Below are 18,578 nucleotides of genomic sequence, written 5' to 3'. Positions count from 1 at the left end.
TAGCTTGGAAGAAGGCTTCTCGAGCCCCTTCTCCCTAACTAACTGTAATGGGCCATTCACTACAATCTTGTGGCACCCTCCCTTTTGCGGGAACAGGCGCGTTACTTTCTACATCATCTGCACCAACTCATTCGGAATCCATAACTATAAAACAAAAACATTTTAAAATCGTCAGGAGTCGTCACACTATCAAAATAAAGTATGGCATGTATAGCTAGACTCTTACTCATACTGAATATTCTGAGAACTAACTAAACTCTTGCTCTGATGCCAATAAAAGTAATACCCTTACCGACTGTCACTGGAGTCTAGCACGAGGCGTTACCAGACTTATTTTACTTGATCGGGGCAAATTTTTTTTAAATTAATTCATTTGCATTCATCTAATAAATCCATAAAAAGGTCCTTCGAGGCCCTAAAGCATGCAATTGGAACGGTTAGGGACCAAACCAGGAACATTAAAAATTTTCCAATTACATACACAAATTAAAACAATTATTTCACTATTAATAATAAAACTATCCATCTGCATAACAGTCACTAAATTAATTATAACTCGAGTTACGAAACTCAAAATTTAAATCTGTAAATTTTCTCTGAAACTATACTCATATATCTTCTTACCATAATTTTTCCAGAATTTTTGGTTGGGCAAACCAGTATAGTTTATTCATTAATTTTTCCCCTATTTCACAGTTTAGCGGACCTAACCACTCTTCACTGAAAATTGATTATCTCATTATACAGAATTTGAATATCATTTCTGTTTGTTTCTAATGAAAATAGACTCACTAAGGAATCTAGACATATAAACTATGACTTATAATTATTTTTATACAATTTCTAGTGATTTTCAAAATTTGAAATAGGGGATCACGAAGTCACTGTAAACCAGTCTTACAAAAATTTAAATATCTCATAATATAGACTTCGTTTGCTTGCTCTGTTTCTTTCCTCTGGAAATAGACTCAAGAAGATGTAATTTATATCTCATTCACCATTTAATTACATTTATAAAATTTTTAGTGATTTTTCAAAACCACATCACTGCTGTTGTTTCCTAACTGTTCCATGGCCAACTCTTACTCCATAATTTCTTTGCATCAAACCTCATTTAGGCATACATAATTCCAAAACATGTTCGTATTTAGCTATATCATTAGCTAATCATAACCAAGTATTCACTTGTAATTCTTTAATCATATCATAAGGACATACACAAACACTAACCAAGTCCCTATACATGCCATAACTTACAGTATTTCTAGTCACAAAATACTGAGATAGCTCGTTGATAGTGTGAGGCGATCTGTGACGTCCTTACAATTTTCCGAGTTGGCTTTGCGATACTATAAAAAAGAGAGAAAAGAAAGGGAGTAAGCATAAAACTTAGTAAGTTTGCATGTAAATAAATAGCAACATTCTAAATGAATTATCAAGATAACCTGAACCTTTCGAACACGGACTTATCGTACCTTCCCTTTGGTACACTCTTTAAATTTTCCAATGAACCACTTGGAATACTAAGGATACACAGGTACCTTTCCTTTTTAAACTTACCATTGTCATGTCTTGACATGGTCTTACGTGGTATCTTTGCCTTATGAACTAACCATTGCCATGCCTTGGCATGGTCTTACATGGGATCTTTGTCTTATCGTAGTTTATCAATGCCACGTCTTGACATGGTCTTACATGATTTCCTTGCCTTGTAAAACTTACCAATGCCATGCCTTGGCATGGTCTTACTTGGTATCCTTAAACCTTAATGTCATGACATTTGTATCCTACACATTCCTAAAGTTCAACTGGGACTTTTAAGTATCATTTCTCCATCAATTCTTGCTTGAATCCTCAAGAAATAAATTTACAAAATAAGTATATAGATGCTAAAAAATAACATCATTAATTATAAATAATAAAACATTGCATTTATTTACCGCAAACTTACCTCGATACAAAATACGATCAAATATTTTGATTTAGTCCTCAACCTTTTCCTTTCCTCGGTCTAACCTTGAATTTCGTTCTTCTTGATCTATAATAGAAATTTTAATTTATTTAATATTCACGTTTATCAAAACAGTCCTTAACTCTAACTTTGGCAAAATTATGATTTTGCCCCTAACCTTTTGTATATTTACACTTTTTCCCCAAGGCTCGAAAATGAAACTTTATCCCTAATTCTTATGTTTCATGACACGCTGATCATTTATTTATCTACGGCAACATCAAATTCCCACTCTAACATGTACTTATGACCATTAGGTATTTTTACCAATTACGTCGTTTTACTCGTTTTCGCTTAAAATCGCTTAGCTCAAGTCATTTAACATAATTTCAAGCTTTATATTCTACCATAAAACATCAAAATAAACATATTTTTACCTATCAATATTTTTCTAAATATGACCCTTAGGTTAAATTATTGCTAGAATAAGCTAAATCAAGTTACCGGGACTTCAAAAACGTAAAGAACATTAAAAACAGGGTTTGGAATCACTTACTATGAAACTTGGAAGCTTGACAAAACCCTAGCTATGAAGAACCCTTGAAATATGGGGCTAATGAAGAAGATGGCACATTTTTCCATCTTTTTCCCTTTTTTAATGTTTTAGTTACCAAATGACTAAAATACCCTTCATTAAAACTTTAGTTATTTTTATCAATGCATGTCCATTTTTGTCCATGAAAACCTAATGGTCTAATTACCATTTAAGGACCTCTACTTCAATTATACTATTCAATTTAATCCTTTAGCATCTAAAACTCATATTTATCAACTTTTGCAATTAAGCCCTAGTAGGTAAATTAAGCATGCTATCTATAAAATTTTCCATCGATACTCTAACACATGCATTTAATCTCTCAGTAAATTATAAAAATTAGTCAGAATAAACTTTCCTATCTCAAATTCGTGGTTTCACAACCACTATTCTGTTTAGGCCCTATTTTGGGATGTTACAAATAAGCAATATTCGACCCCAATCAAGAAATGCAAAGAAGCAAAAGGGAATTCTTTGGCAGAAATCGAAGAGAATGAGTGCATCCACCCCAAAGCTGAATTCTTTTTCCCCAATAATCGATTCTCATAAGTGATCAATGCCCCATTCAGCCACAACTCCACTACACCTCGAACTCCACTTTTTCCTCCCCTTTCCCCTCTCCTAAAATCTCTCCACCTTATTCTACTAAACTGCCCATTCAAACTCCCACCAACACCACAGTTTCGGTGAACCTAGGATACCTCCCTAGCACTTGTAGCAAAAATAAAACGCTCCTTCACTCCACACGATTTCAACCACTAGGTCAGTAGGCTTTTTATGACAAAGTTTACCTATAATAATTTAAAAGACTACTAACCAAAGGCAAGGGTTATTCTTAAAAACAAAGTTTTAGCAATTCCCCAAGCTTGAACTCAAAACCTCTCCAACACTCCTCAAGACACTCGACCACTGAAACAAGCATACATTTTTGAAACACAACATACAAAATCAACACTTCAATTTTTGGGGCGTTACAGAACTCCTTCAAATGTTTGTGAGGATTTTCATTCTGAAGTCAATGAAAGGTTGGGAGTAAATGGATAGGTCTGGACTTAAGTTCAAACGGCACCTCTGGATCACAATAATTGATGCACAATCGTTGTTGTGTAACATCTTGTGCATTCAATTGTCACAAAGTTTGCTCAGCCATGACTTATTCTTCTTCAAAATCACTAGTTGAATGAATTGATACTTCTTCTATAGTTTCCAGCAGAGGAATTGAGGACCAAGAAACTCGTTTGTGATGTGCAACCTCTTTTCCTAATCTTTTTACAATTTTCTCAATTTCAGGATCAAATTCAAGTTCACCTGTACATAAAGAACGGGGCATAAAAGTATCAAAGTAAATAGAAGTTAATCTAATTGGAACCACTCCCCAGCAATAGCACCAAAATTTGGTAGGTTGTCGAGACCTCTAAAAATAAATTTTACTTGAAAAGAAAGAAAAACAAACTTTTGTAGAGTGGTGAGCAAGGTTGAATCCACAAGAAGTGGGATTAGACCAATTCCTAGAAAATAGATTAGAAAGTAAAATTAAGGGGGGTTTAATAGTTCAATTTGGAATAAAAAACTAATAATAAATAATGCAGTCAAAATAATAAAATTTCAAAAAATTTAATGTTTGACAATTTTATAGCCAAGGGAAATTGTAGTTTTTAATTCATGGATTGATCATTGATTTTGCAAATAATTTTCTAAACATCTTGAATAAAATAGTTATAGCTACTCGAGGCACTCTAATAGCTCAATCTATCCTTAGTTCTCGGTAATCAAAGAGACGCTCAAATGATAACTTCTCTTGTTGATAAACAGTCCCGCGAAGACGTTCATAGGATTTAACTTACCTACAGCCTTATGATTTAGAGGACCCAATTCTAGCCAACCATCTCACACCAGCGTGGATAATTTAAACTAGATTCTACACCTTTGTAACCTGAGTTATTCACCACATGGATTAAAACCTTCCGACAATTACGGATGAGAAGATCTCAATTGGTTGTATATTAATTTGAAAAAATTGAAGAATGGCCAGTTCATGCAATTCTCTAATCAATAATAATATGAAGAATAGAATATGTAAAATTATTCAAGAATTTAAAACCATGAGGAATGATAATCTCATAGTTCAATGAATCAAAAACCTTGATAAAACCCTTGACTAGAATGAAGAAGTTAACTATACATGAAGAGAAATAGAATAGTAGAAGAAAATATGACAGTCTTATTCCCCTTTTTCATGCCCCAAAGCCTTTTTAAATACCCTCCACGATGTCCTTGATAAGAGTTCAAAATAAAGTTTAAAGTTTAAAATATCTCATAAAATCCTAATCAATCCCTGAAAATATGGCTTTGAGAAATTCTTTCAAAAAGATAAAGGTTTGTTGAAAGCTGTAGAAAAATAATGTCGCTTTGTTTCTCTGAGCCTAAGCCAGGGCAACACCTTATTCTTTGACTTTTTTTGCACATCTTTTAGTCTACAAAATACTAAAACTTCATTTTATCCATAAAAACCTCCATATGGCTTCTAAGTGATTCCAACTCTCTTTTTATCCTACAGAATACAAAATTCAACTAAATTGAAAATAAAAATTATAAAAGTCTCTAACAACCTATTTTTAATTGTGTCGAAAATAGTGGTTTAAGATCACAATTCTGACCAAGGTTATTAAAGTGTCGTATTAAAGTTTGATTCAGAGATTTTGATGTTTGAATAGTTAATTAAAGAAAAAGGACTAAATCCTAAAAATGGAAAAAGTTAATCATTATTAGTTTATTTGTGCTTAAACATTATAAAATCATGATTTAAGGGCTATATGTGGGAACTAGTGGTTATAGTGGATAGTTAAGTTGTGATTATTTAATAAATTTAAGTTAATACCAAAAGGTAAAATAGTAATTGAAAAATAAATAACAAAAACAAAATAGGTAAAACTGATCATCGTCTCCATTTATTTTCTTACCAAACTGAATTCACCATTGTTGCATTAGGAAGAATCAGTGAAGCTTAGTTTTATTGCATATACGTGATTTCTGTATCCATTTTAGTAACTTTTATGTTTTTGATATCATTGTAGCTTAATCTAGTTAGTACAGGGACTATTTTGTAAAATTGTTATAGGTTTGAAAAATCACCATTGATGAATTTGAAGGTCTTAGACGTTAAATGGTTGGAATTGAAAGAGATGCTTTGATATAGGATTATTTTGTAAAGTGAACTTGGTTAATTTTAAGTTTAGGGACTAAAACGATAAAATAATAATCTTAGCATGCAATTCCTATAAAATTCCATTATTTATGTGCTTTAAATGAATAAGAGTAAATTCGACTAGCATATTTTAGGCTTAGTTGTAATAAACGTGTAAGTTTTGATTTTAGGGTCGAAATTAAATAAAGGTAAAATTTTAGGGTAATAAAGTAAAATGTTAGTAAAAGGTTAGATACAGGTATTTAGAAATTTTAAGGCTTTGGAAATGGTTAATTGAATTAAATTATCATATAGATCAGGAGAGGGGTCAACTGATCGATAATCGCAGAAAAGGGAAAGTTAACGAGTAGTATTTAGTGTAGTGCATATTGTTTTTTTTTTGTTTAGGTAAGTTCGTATTAACTTGATTTTTTTTATTAATTTTTTGAATTTAATTATGTATGGTATAAATGTGTAATTGTTGGTATGGTTTATTAAGAAAGTATTGATGTGGAATAAAGGGACTAAAATGTAAACGGTAGCAATTATACATGTTTGAAATGAAATAAATTGTTTCAAGGTATGCAAATGATCATGTTGGATATGTATGTTATAAAGATGGAGAGAATATGGGAAATAAGTTAAGGCCTACGTGAGCTTAAAAAATGATTAGGATACAAATGACATGTCATTAGGGTTTTTCAAGCATTATGTGTCGATGATTACAGTTGTCAAGTACTTTGTATCAGTGTTACAGTTATCAGGCACTCTGTGCCAGTGTTATATTTATCAAGTACTATGTATCAGTGGTAGATACCATACAGATGGCTAAAATCTAGCATTTTTTGTAAATTCTTGACAGCTTGTATGAGCACCATCAAGTAATGGTTAATGTCCCGATTGCCAGCATGTGTGAGCATCAATTCCTCGTGTATCCAAAGTTAATTTACTAAAGTTATCTTGGAAAAATTAGTTAATGAATTGAAAGGAAATGTATTATTATTGCATGGAATCTGATTTATTGATTGAATATGAATTGGAAAATCTAATATGTTATCTAAATGTTTTAACACTAGTAAGTGTTCATGGCTAACCATTTGGCATGGTAGGAACATGCAACATGGCTAGAAATTCTAGATTGTGTGTTAATTTCAATTGGTATGCTTATAAATGATAGGTATGTTATGTTTAAATTATATGAACTTACTAAGCTTTAAATAACCTTATCTCATTTTGTTTTATTCCTTGTAGATTGTTGGATTCGAGCTATTGATTGGATTGTGTTTGGAGATCACACTATCCATCAAATCTTTTGGTAGCTATTTGCTCATATTGGCCTAGTTATAGGTGGCATGTAAATAAGGTTATGGTAATGGATGTGTACAAGTACCATGGTTATATTTTGTGCAATTTTGAATAAGAATTATGTGTAATGATGCAATTTGGATGGTTGGTTTTGGTTGATTTTGGTTTATGCTGGTAAAAGCATGATATGGTAATTGTGAGACATTTTGCTTGGTGAAATAGGTACTTATGTTTCAGACTTTTTTGTCACATCCCAAAAACTGGGTTAGTAGAAATTGTGTTTTTGAGCCAAGAAGAGTCACGCCCCATTTTGGAATAATTGTTGTAGGAATCGTTTCAAGTAAAATGAAAATGTTGTAGTAGTTAAAGTTTTGTTTATGTGCCTAAGGTCCTGTGTTCAAATCCATTTCCTTGAATTTTTATTTAATTTATGTTCCAGCCCCTATCTTTGAACATCTAGCTTATTATTAATTTTGTCCAATTATTGGCAAGAATGAGCCTGTTAGTTTAGTGGTAAGGCTTCATCTTACCCTTGGGTCCCAAGTTCAAATCTTGTTTTGTGCAAAAGTGGAACTATTTTTTTCCTCCCTGTTATGCCGCCCAAAGTTATCAGGAGTGGGATCAAACTCAAATTCTTAGTAATTTGATGGGATAACTACTAATTTTATTTGATAAGATATTATTAGTTGTTTTTTTTAAATATTTCTGTGAATTATCCCTTAAAAACACTTATTTCGTTGTCTTTCCCCTCTCTCCCCACTTTCTCTATTTTGTGTTTTGCTTCTTCCCATGTTAACTTTCTTTTACTTGCCAAAAATTCTCCTTGCCATCTATTCTCTATTATTTTTCTCATTCAGATTCTCTTTCACTCTCTTTTGTTTATTTATTCCTTCTTCTGTCACAAGTGATAACTTTAATTCTTCACTAGTTGTTCTTCTTGTTTTATTGATGTCATTTGGATTTTTTTGCCAAAGTTGTTGCCTCTTGTAGGTACAATTGTAGTTGTGTGAATCTGAGCGTGAAGTTGGAGTGTTCTTATCTAGGTAAGTGATCTCATATTCCTTTTGTTAATGGTGTCGTTTGTTGCTCCTTTCTATTTCAAGAAAGGTATGTGAATCGTTGGTTTGATCTAAGAGTTTTCGATTAATCAATTTCAGTGCTATTAGGTGAAAACTGTGTGACGAACAACCCTTCAACGATTTGAGAGCATTGGGAATTGTTTCTTCTCTAAGTAAGTGATCGGAAACCTTATTTAGGGGGCTGGTTGGTGTATGTTTTGAAGGGGAAAAGGCCCTATTGTGTTTTGGTGGACTACTCAAACCGAGTAAAATTTGAATAGTTGATTTGGTTTTAGCGTTCCTTGTTAATTGGTGTAGTTATAAGTGTTGTGTGCAAATTTTTGAAGTGTGTTGTAGTTTTGGGTTTAGGAAAGCAATAGGTATGTGTCTTGAACCTAAAACTATGGAAAACAATCATGAAAACCTAGAATTTCATGAAAATTTTGACTCTGGCAGAGTGCATTACACAACCATGTGGCAGACCATGTGGGACACATAGCCCTCTGGGACACACAGCCGTGTAGGTCACATGGTTGTGTGGTTGGCCATGTGGTACACAAGTAGGGTGTGTGGGCCAAATGGGCATGTCGACCCATTTTGGGCTATTTTTCAGGCTCAATTTAGGCCAGAAGTGAGATTTTGAAATCAGATTTGTATATACTCTGTAAGCATGTAAGACTATGAAATATGTAATTTAAGCATTTGCATCTTAGCAAAGCATTACTCTGATTAGTAAAACTATGTCTAGGTTATGTGACATAATATGTTTTGATGACACTTATGTATTCATGTCATAAATTTGTTTCGCTATGATCATATTTAGCATGAGATGTTAGTATATTTTTGCATGTGCATTGAGGTCGGATATGGATATATGATGGAGGAAGTGTGTTATGGTAGTTTTACTACAATTTTGGTGATGTATATGTAATATATGTGTATTCTGGCAGCTCAGCTGCAAACTTTCTGAGTGATATACGACTATATTCTGGTGTGGTGGTTGGATAGGTTCTTGTAGCCCTAATTGGTGTGATTGGTTGGATGGAGTGGTGTATAGCGAATCAGGGTAGGATTGTTCAGTTCTAAGATATGCATTAATGCATGTGAAATCTTTGATCTATTGTTTTGACATTTCCCTTAAAGCATGTTCTGATGTAATTTTTGCTTGTGGGCCAAGGCACACACTGGCCTTTTCAACTCACTCTGTTTATTTATCATTTTTCAGGTGATCCTCAGACTTAGGATTTGGTGGTGCTCAGGAACTCGGTTTGGTTTGCTATTTTTAAATTCTTTCAGAAACTTTTGTTTGGGATTTATGGACTATCAGACTGTTTCATTTTTTGGACATTAACTTTGGTTTGAAGTTTGTTAAATATTTCTAATTAGTTGGCAAGTTTTTTTTTTAACTAAGTTGATTTTTAATAATTCAAACCAAATAAACGGTTTTAAAAATTCAAAACTCTAAGAGATTTTCAGTTGCAAAGATTTATTCGAAATAAAGTGTTTTACAAAACAAGTAACTAAAGCATTAAGGTTTATCAAAATAAGTTTACAAGCAAATGTTTCAAGATGCTTTCACATGTTTTTGTGACAAACAATCTTACTAAAGATATAATGTTAGTATTATTGTTTCATACTTTCAATTTACATCATAAGATTTCTTTTAAAATAAATGGTCAAAGTTTTAAATATCAATGTAACGTTCATAATCTTCTCATATCGTCTAGGCCGGGTTTTCAGGTGTTACACTTTTAGTGAACTTTGCTTAGTGATAATCTAACTAGGTTTAGGTATGAACAATTTGGCATAAATCGTAATGAATGATTGATGTTTAATACTTGAATTGTGGTACCAATGGTGGCTTATTGGTTAGAAACTTAGGTTGAATGTTTCATGTTATGTTTTGGTATATTTATGAAGTTTTTGTACAGGTTGATAGATGGTCAATAGCTTGCTTGAGGCTTAAGTGAACTTAGAATGTCAATACTTGGTTTAGAAGTTATTTTTTGGTGCACATATCTGTGACACTGTCTACCACATGGTCGTGTGCCATACACAGGTGGACGGCCATGTGGTATGTTTAACTTAGGTGCAGGTTGATCCACATAGCCATATTTTGTTACACAGTCTAGCGACACAGCCGTGTGACATTAGATTACATGACATTGATCTGTTACACGGTTTGAGAATGCGACCGTGTGATAACACCACACAACCTCGACCTTGGCACACGGCTGTGTGACCCCCTTTTCACTTTTTACCTATCTTTTTGTAAAAGTTTCATATTAGTCCAGATTTGATTCTGAGTTGCATTAAGAGCTTTGTAAGCTTGACTAATGCTCATATTTGGTTGTAAATCACAGTATAATTATGTTTTCAAATGATTGATGTTTTAACTTGATTTTACCTGGAAATTGAGGATGATAAATGTTATAAACTGTCGTAATACCATATACCTTGGGTCTGGCGGCTGGACTAGGTATAGGTGTTACATTTAGTGGTATCAAAGCTATTATTTAATCATTTCTAGGACTGAACGTAGCATGTATCAAGTCTAAAAATACATGCCACTTTATAACTTGTAATAGTGTGATGATGACTCCTAATTAGACTTCTTTTCTTATAGAAAAAAGATGTCAACTAAATCCAATCAAGTAGATCCTGACAAGGTACAAAATAATTTTCTAGCCATCGATTAATGGGCTACTCAAAGTGTTTCTATGTCTCAAGGGCCTGGAGAAGAGGCTCACGGTGCCTTTCTCCGTATGATGAATGATATGTTAACAACCTATATGAGAGACAATCTTACGACTCAACAAGCTCCACCCCTACCTGTGCTATAACACCCCTAATCTATACCCGTCACCAGAACAAGGTTTTGGAGCATTACTAGAACATCCAGAACATTTTTCTCAATTCATTCATGCAAATCACTTTTCATTAACCGAGATTATTCATAACATCCCTTAATTGGACCCTCGAGGTCCAATACGAGCATTAAAATCGAGTCGAGACTTAATCAGGACCTCTAAGAATTTTTTGAGAAATTATAAATTTATTTTTCGAGGTGCAGGGCTCACACGCCGGTGTAGTCTAAGGGACACGCCCGTGTGACCCTGGAACATGCCCGTGCTAGAGGCTGTGCTCGACCCCGTGTAACTCTCTAACTTGTACACATAGCCATGCCAAACGCCCGTGTGCTAGGCCGTGAGGTTAATTAATTTAATTCGAACTAGGTGCAGGTTTCACACGGCCAGGACAAATGCTCGTGTTCCATGCCATGTGGCACACACAGCTGAGACACATGACCTTGTCTCTACCCATGTGCCCAATTCTGAGCATTCTATTTCTCAAAATTTGGGTGTAGGGGACACACGGCCTAACCACATGCCCGTGTTACTAGGCTGTGTATCACAACACCCGTACATCAGCCCGCATGGACAAAATGAAGCCATTTATTAGCTTCATTTCTCACCCAAAATCACCCAAAAACCTGCACAATAAACACTTAGTCAATTCCAACCAATTCAACTATTTAAAGTAAGCAATTTCATCATTTAACAAGGTATACCATTTCATGCATACATAATTACCAACTCACCTTATCTTAAATTAGACATTCACAACATTGGGTCATATGAACTTAGCATAACACATGTGGATATATATATCATAATAGTTTACTAAACCATATCCTAAAATGAACCATCAGTAGCCATTCCAATGGCTAGGTTACAAAATGACATTTCAAGCCACTATTGGCCAAGTTTCCCTATACATGCCATTACACCAAAATGATTTCACTAAATATACCCAAAATGCTAGGTTGATAGTGTGACGATGCTCCAACAATCTTCCAACCTTCACGAGCTTCCGAGCACTATAAAACAAGGGAAAAATAAAAGGAGTAAGCATTACATGCTTAGTAAGTTCGTATAACAGAAACTAAACTTACTAATCTTATTTATTAAATCTACAAAGTTATGTTTCCATCCATTTGGCTAAATTGTAACACCCCTTACCTGTATCTGATGCCAGGATAGTGTTCAAGGTGTTACCGGACTAAAACATAAACATTCATACAAAACTGGGCCATAAAATTTCATCCAAATTAAAAACATTCATTAACATGCTTATTGTCCCCTTATACGGGCCTACGAGGCCCAAAACATACATTGGGTGTGGCTCGGGACTAAACTGAGAACTTTCGAAACTTTTACAACACTTTAAAAAAAAAATTCTTGATTTGGAGGGTTACACACTCGTATGGGTAGGCCATGTGGTCACACATACACCCGTGTAGCTTGGGACACGCCCGTGTTCTCAGCCCATGTAACTCTTTGTTTATGATGTCATCAACATGATAGAATCACACGACCAAGTTACACAACCGTGTGCTAGGCCGTATGGCTACTTTAATTTTCATGAATTTTCTTGAATAAGGTGCAAACTTTATGCAGTCAGGGCACACACCCATGTCCCAAGGCCGTGTATCGTACCCCTGTGTTTACTGCTGAGCATTCTGTTTCTTAAACCTAATATGCAGGGGATACATGGTCGGATCACACGCCCATAGGGAAGACCGTGTGTCACACACGGCCTAGACACATGCTCGTGCGTCTACCCGTTTGGACAACCTTGAGGCTATTTTCCAAGCTAATTGCCACCCTTATTTATAGTAACACATACAAGACTTCAAAGGCACTTAACATGGCACAATTAAGTACTTAAACATCATCAAACATCCATGATCATATCCACAATTCAACCATGCCAAAAATTTTAACCATATCATGTATTACCTTAGCACATGCATGCATATATGAATGTGCATACATATATGAATGGCCTTACAATCCAATAATCAATATAAGCCATAGCCCATGGCCATATACAAAATGAATCATCAAATCATTATAAGCCAACACACTTGGCCAAATTAATATGACACATAAACAAAAAGACCAAGTCCCCTATACATGCCATATTCAAAATATCAAAACCAATTATACCCGAATGACCAAGTTGATAGTGTGATCAATACTCTGATGACTTTCAATCCCCGAGCTAGCTTGGCTCCACTATAAGGGATGAAAAGGAAGGGGTAAGCTTTAAGATTAGTAAGATAGCATGTAAATAATTAACAACATTAGTCATGCATTATTATACACATAACATAATATAATTTATCACAATGTCATCAAGTATCATAGATACATCTTAAATCATGTCATTTACATAGTGTACAATAAAACTCATGATCATGATTTATTCATTCATTTCATACCGAGGTCTCATCGAATCATAATCTCAATATTTACGGGCTTTGTGTACATACCTGTACCCTTTCAACATGATCATACCTTGACATTTCTTTGACATAATCTTTGGATTACCTGTTGAACCACTTGGAATACTAAAGGGTACCCGGGAAATCTCATACACATAGTAAGATACTAATGCCATATCCTAGATATAGTCTTACATGGGATCACAAATCGATGGCAATAGCCTAGCTATGGTCTTACATGATGTCCCATATCGATGCCATATCCCAGATATAGTCTTATATGAAGTCTTATTTTTGAAGCCATGTCCTAGACGTGGTCTTACACGAAATCGCATGCCAATGCCATATCCCAGATATGGTCTTATATGGAATCTCAATAACCTTAATGCCATGGCATTTGTATCCTATCTATTCTTAAGGTTCAACCAGGATTTGGAAGTACCAAATCTTCGTCGGATCGTCATCGAGTCATCATTAACCAAATCCATAGAGACAAATATACAATTCATGCAATATCAAAGTATTAGATACATAATAACATGATGTTGAATTATTTACACACGAACTTACCTCGATACCAAAATATGGCTAACTATTCGATTTAGTCCACAACTTTGTTCTTCCCTCGGTTTAGGTCTGAACTCCGTTTTTCTTGATCTATAATAAAAAATTTCACTTATTTAATTATCACATTTTTCAAAAAACCCATAAATCATACTTTGGCAAAATTATAGTTTTGCCCCTATACAAATTAGTCCCTAAGCTTGTAAAATGAAATGTACTCATTTTCTTTGTTACCCAAGCCTAGCCGAACTTATATCATACTTATAACAGCCCAAATTTTCTTTCAAATTAGATTTTTACCACCTATTTTACAACTTTTACAAAAAAGGTCATTTTTAGGTGTTTTCATGAAAAATCTCTTTATAAAAGATGTTTATCACACATCAGACTTTCATATTCCTCCATTAAACAACAAAATACATGCATGTCACACATGGGTAAGTTTTTGAAAATGAACTCTAGCTCAAAATAATGGTAGAAATAGCTAGATCGGTTGATGACAACTTCAAAACAGCAGAGAACATTAAAAACGGGCTAGGATGCACTTACTATCAATCTTGGAAAGTGAAGAAACCCTAGATACGGCTTCTTAGAAATTTCTACACCCACATGAGAAAGATGAGCAAATTTTGCTTGATTTTTCCCTTTTTAATCTTTTATTAACCAAATGACCAAAATGCCCTTTTTACTAAACTTTCAAATTTTATCCATGCATGCCCATTTTTGTCCATAAAATAAAAAATTGGGTAAATTTCTATTTAAGGACTTCTAGTTAATAATCCGAAGCTATTTCATACTTAAAGCTTCTAGAATCTCATATTTTGCAACTTTTGCAATTTAGTCCTAAAAGTTAATTTGGACACATATTCACAGAATTTCTTCATGAAACTTTCACACAACCATGAAAACATGTCATGGACCTCAAAACAATCATAAAAAAAATATTTTTGCTTCGAATTTGTGGCCCCGAAACCACTATTTTGACTAGGCCCAAAATCAGAATGTTACATAAATAACCTAATGACATACATTTCATCAAACATGTTAGTCACCAATTATTCATATAAATCAAGTAACATAGATGAGCTCACCAAGCAATATTCTTTCAATTCATTATTATTTCATCTGAAGGTTCTCATGCCATGTCAAGAGCTTTATGTCTGTTGAATCATTGAAATTCCGATGAAGGCTCAAGTAGTACACTCAAGGTGTACGATTCATTAATCCGTCAATTCTTATTGAGGGTACCCCTTAGGGTACTTAACCAAGGAACACACTCACAAGTCACATGTCGTGTAACAGGATTACCAGTCTAGGCTAAATTCTTTATATAACATATGCTCACAAGAGCTTAATTAGGGTTACCAGTCCAGGCTAGGCCCTAATCATAACGTGTGCTCGATAGCGAGATTACCCATCTGGGCTAAATCCTTTTTATAATAAGGTCATTAGGATTACTCGTCTGAGGTAAATCCCGTCCGTAACAAATGCAAGACCTTATTAATTTTGTGAAAGTGCATGCAATCGTCGGAATTCAACATTCAATCGGATCTACCCTTTATCGTTATTTCAAGTATGCATAAATTTCCATCATATCATACAAGTATGGCACATTAACATGAATCACATTGCATACAATACAACATTCAATTTACATAATTACATATTCGATTAAGTTACACGAATTTACCTTGACACTTATTCGCGTAAAAATCTACTTATCCGAAATCTTTTCCTTTCTTCGATCTGACCTCGAGTTTGTGTTTTTCGGATCTATATAAATCAATTTAATCATTAATTTCATACATTTCATACTTAGATGGACTCAATTTAGGTCCTAGGAAAAATTACCATTTTGCCTCTAACTTTTCCAAAAACTCTGATTTTGTCCCTAGGCCTGGAAAATAAAACTTGTACAAATTACTCCCTATTCCAAGCCTAACCAAAGCCTTATTACAAAATTTCCAGCACATGTTTACATAAAATTTCAGGATTTTTTGTCAAATTTTACAAGTTTACATTTTAGTCCCTAAATCAAGTTTTCATCAAAAATCCCTTCGCAAAAGTTGTTTATCACTAAAATTTAAAGAAGTTAATACAGTTAATGCTTGGGTTGCCACTCGAGAAGCGCTTATTTATAGTCTAAGCTTGACTTACCTCTCCATTGAATGGTCATGGTGGTTCGAGGAGTTTATACTCATTCCTGTTGTGAATCTCATCAAAATAAGGTTTTAGGTGGGTATTGTTTACCTTAAAAGTGCTGAGCTTTGGATGATTTACCTCGACTGTACCGAATGAGAAAATGCTAAGTATTGTAAGAGGGATTTCTTCATTTGGTTTGGTCGTGACAATGTGAGGATCTGCGACATCTAATAAAACTTTATCTCCAACCTTAACTTGATTTGGAAAGGTATTGAGCTCATCCTGGCGTAGTTTTGGTTTATCGTGTGTTCTTGGTTTATGTGTTTGCCATTCATCTAGTTCCTTGATTTGTAGCCTTCGTTCTTCATAAATAGGTCCTCTACTATTGCTTGAAAATGGCTCATATACTTCCTTCAAACTCATTTCCTGTAAAGTGGGTTGTACCATATTGTCAGTTTTAGCAGAATGGTTCAGACAATCACCTTCAATTTTTGATGTGTTGCCGGAATTGCGAGCTTGAAGAGTGATTGTTTCGTCTCCCACACGAAGTGTGAGCTCACCTGTGCCAACATCAATAATTTTTCTAGTAGTAGCTAAAAAGGGCCTTCCTAAAATCAAAGGAGTGTTGATATACTCCTCTATGTCTAGAACAACGAAGTCAACGAGAAATATAAATTTATCGATTTTAACCAGCACATCTTCAATAATACCCCTAGGAAATCTTATAGTTTTATCTGCTAATTGAATGCTCATCCTAGTTTTTTTTGGGTTTCTCAAGACCTAATTGTTTGAACATTTTGGAAGACATGACATTAATACTAGCCCCTAAATCAACTAATGCATTATTAACATTTAAATTACCAATTAAGCAAGGAATTGTACAACTCCCTAAGTCATTCAATTTGGTGGGTAGCTTAATCTGAAGAATGGCTGAGCAAACCGCGTTCAGCTCCACATGCGACCTTTCATCTAACTTTCGTTTATTTGCTAGAAGCTACTTTAAAAGTTTGACTGCGTTCGGCATCTGCGAAAGTGCTTCAATAAACGGTAGGTTAATATGTAGTTTCTTTAAAAGTTTAAGAAATTTACCAAATTGTTCATCTGAGTGGTCTTTCCTTGTCGCTTTGGGGTATGGCACACGAGGTTTGTATTCTGTACTTACCGGTTTCTGCTCATTGTAGTCTACCACACATTTACCTTTGCTTATCTCAGTTTCTTGCCTTGGTTCTGGTTCAGGTGTGACTAACCCTTCCTCATCTTGACTAGTAATCGCGTTGAGTTGTTCCCTTGGGTTAGATTCTGTGTTGCTTGGCAAGCTACCTTATGGTCGTTCAGAAATCAACTTGGCAAGCTGTCTAATCTGAGTTTTGAGCCCTTGGATCGATGGTTGTTGATTCTTAAGTGCTGTCTCGGTATTCTAAAAATAAGTTTCTAACACCGATATAAACTTTGAGAGCATTTCTTCAAGGTTCGGCTTCTTTTCATTTTGGTAGGGTGGTTGTTGGTAGCTTGGAGGTGGTCTCTGATTTCCTTGGCCTGCCTATGAGAAATTTGGGTGGTTCTTCCAACCTGCATTGTAAGTGTTACTGTATGGATTGTTTTGAGATCGAGGATTATTACCCATGTAATTTAAATGCTCGTTCTCCATGTTATCGACATAATGTTGGTATTCTGAATTACTTGATCCGCCCCCACTTGCTTCGCACTGCATTACTAGGTGAACCTGTGAAGTACTAAGAAAACCATCAATTTTCTTATTCAAGAGTTCTACTTGATTAGAGAGCATGGTGACCGAATCGATGTTATAAACACCTGCTGTTTTCGTTGGCTTTGTTCTCATAACTTACCACTGATAGTTATTCAGGGACATCTCCTCAATAAATTCGTAAGCCGCCTCAGGTGTTTTATTATTGATAGATCCTTCAGCGGCTACATCAATCATCTGCCGAGTCGAAGGATTCAAGCCATTATGGAATGTTTGAACCTGTAGCCAGAGTGGTAACCCAAGGTGAGGGCATCTTCGCAATAGGTCTTTGTATCTCTCCCATGCATCGTAGAGTGTTTCTAAATCTATCTGCACAAAAGAAGAGATATCATTACGTAATTTAGCCGTTTTAGCCGGCGAAAAATATTTAAGTAAAAAATTTTTGGTCATTTGTTCCTAAGTAGTAATTGACACTCATGGTAACGAGTTCAACCACTGTTTAGCTTTGTTCCTTAATGAAAAGGGAAACAATCGAAGACGTATGCCATCATCAGAAATGACATTGATTTTAAAGGTATCACAAAATTCTAGGAAATTTGCCAAGTGAGCGTTGGGATCCTCGTCCTACAAACCATCAAACTGAACAAACTATTGTATCATTTGAATTGTGTTAGGTTTCAGTTCAAAATTATTTGCAGCAAATGCAGGTCTAACTATACTTGACTCAGTTCTTATTAAATTAGGTTTAACATAATCATACACAGTGCGCGGAGCAGGATTCTGA

The 18,578-nt window shown here is 34.6% G+C and overlaps 1 non-coding gene across 1 annotated transcript; it reads left to right on the top strand.

The window, feature by feature from the left end:
* Positions 1-18,089: 18,089 nt before the first annotated feature.
* On the top strand, positions 18,090-18,196 carry LOC128281384 (small nucleolar RNA R71). The gene has a single exon (XR_008271590.1). It is a non-coding gene; the product is annotated as a small nucleolar RNA R71 (small nucleolar RNA).
* The last annotated feature ends 382 nt before the right edge of the window (positions 18,197-18,578 follow it).

The sequence above is a fragment of the Gossypium arboreum genome, chromosome 1 (genome assembly GCF_025698485.1).
Source record: "Gossypium arboreum isolate Shixiya-1 chromosome 1, ASM2569848v2, whole genome shotgun sequence".
NCBI classification, from domain to species: Eukaryota; Viridiplantae; Streptophyta; class Magnoliopsida; order Malvales; family Malvaceae; genus Gossypium; species Gossypium arboreum.
This window is presented reverse-complemented; position numbering and strand designations above follow the sequence as displayed.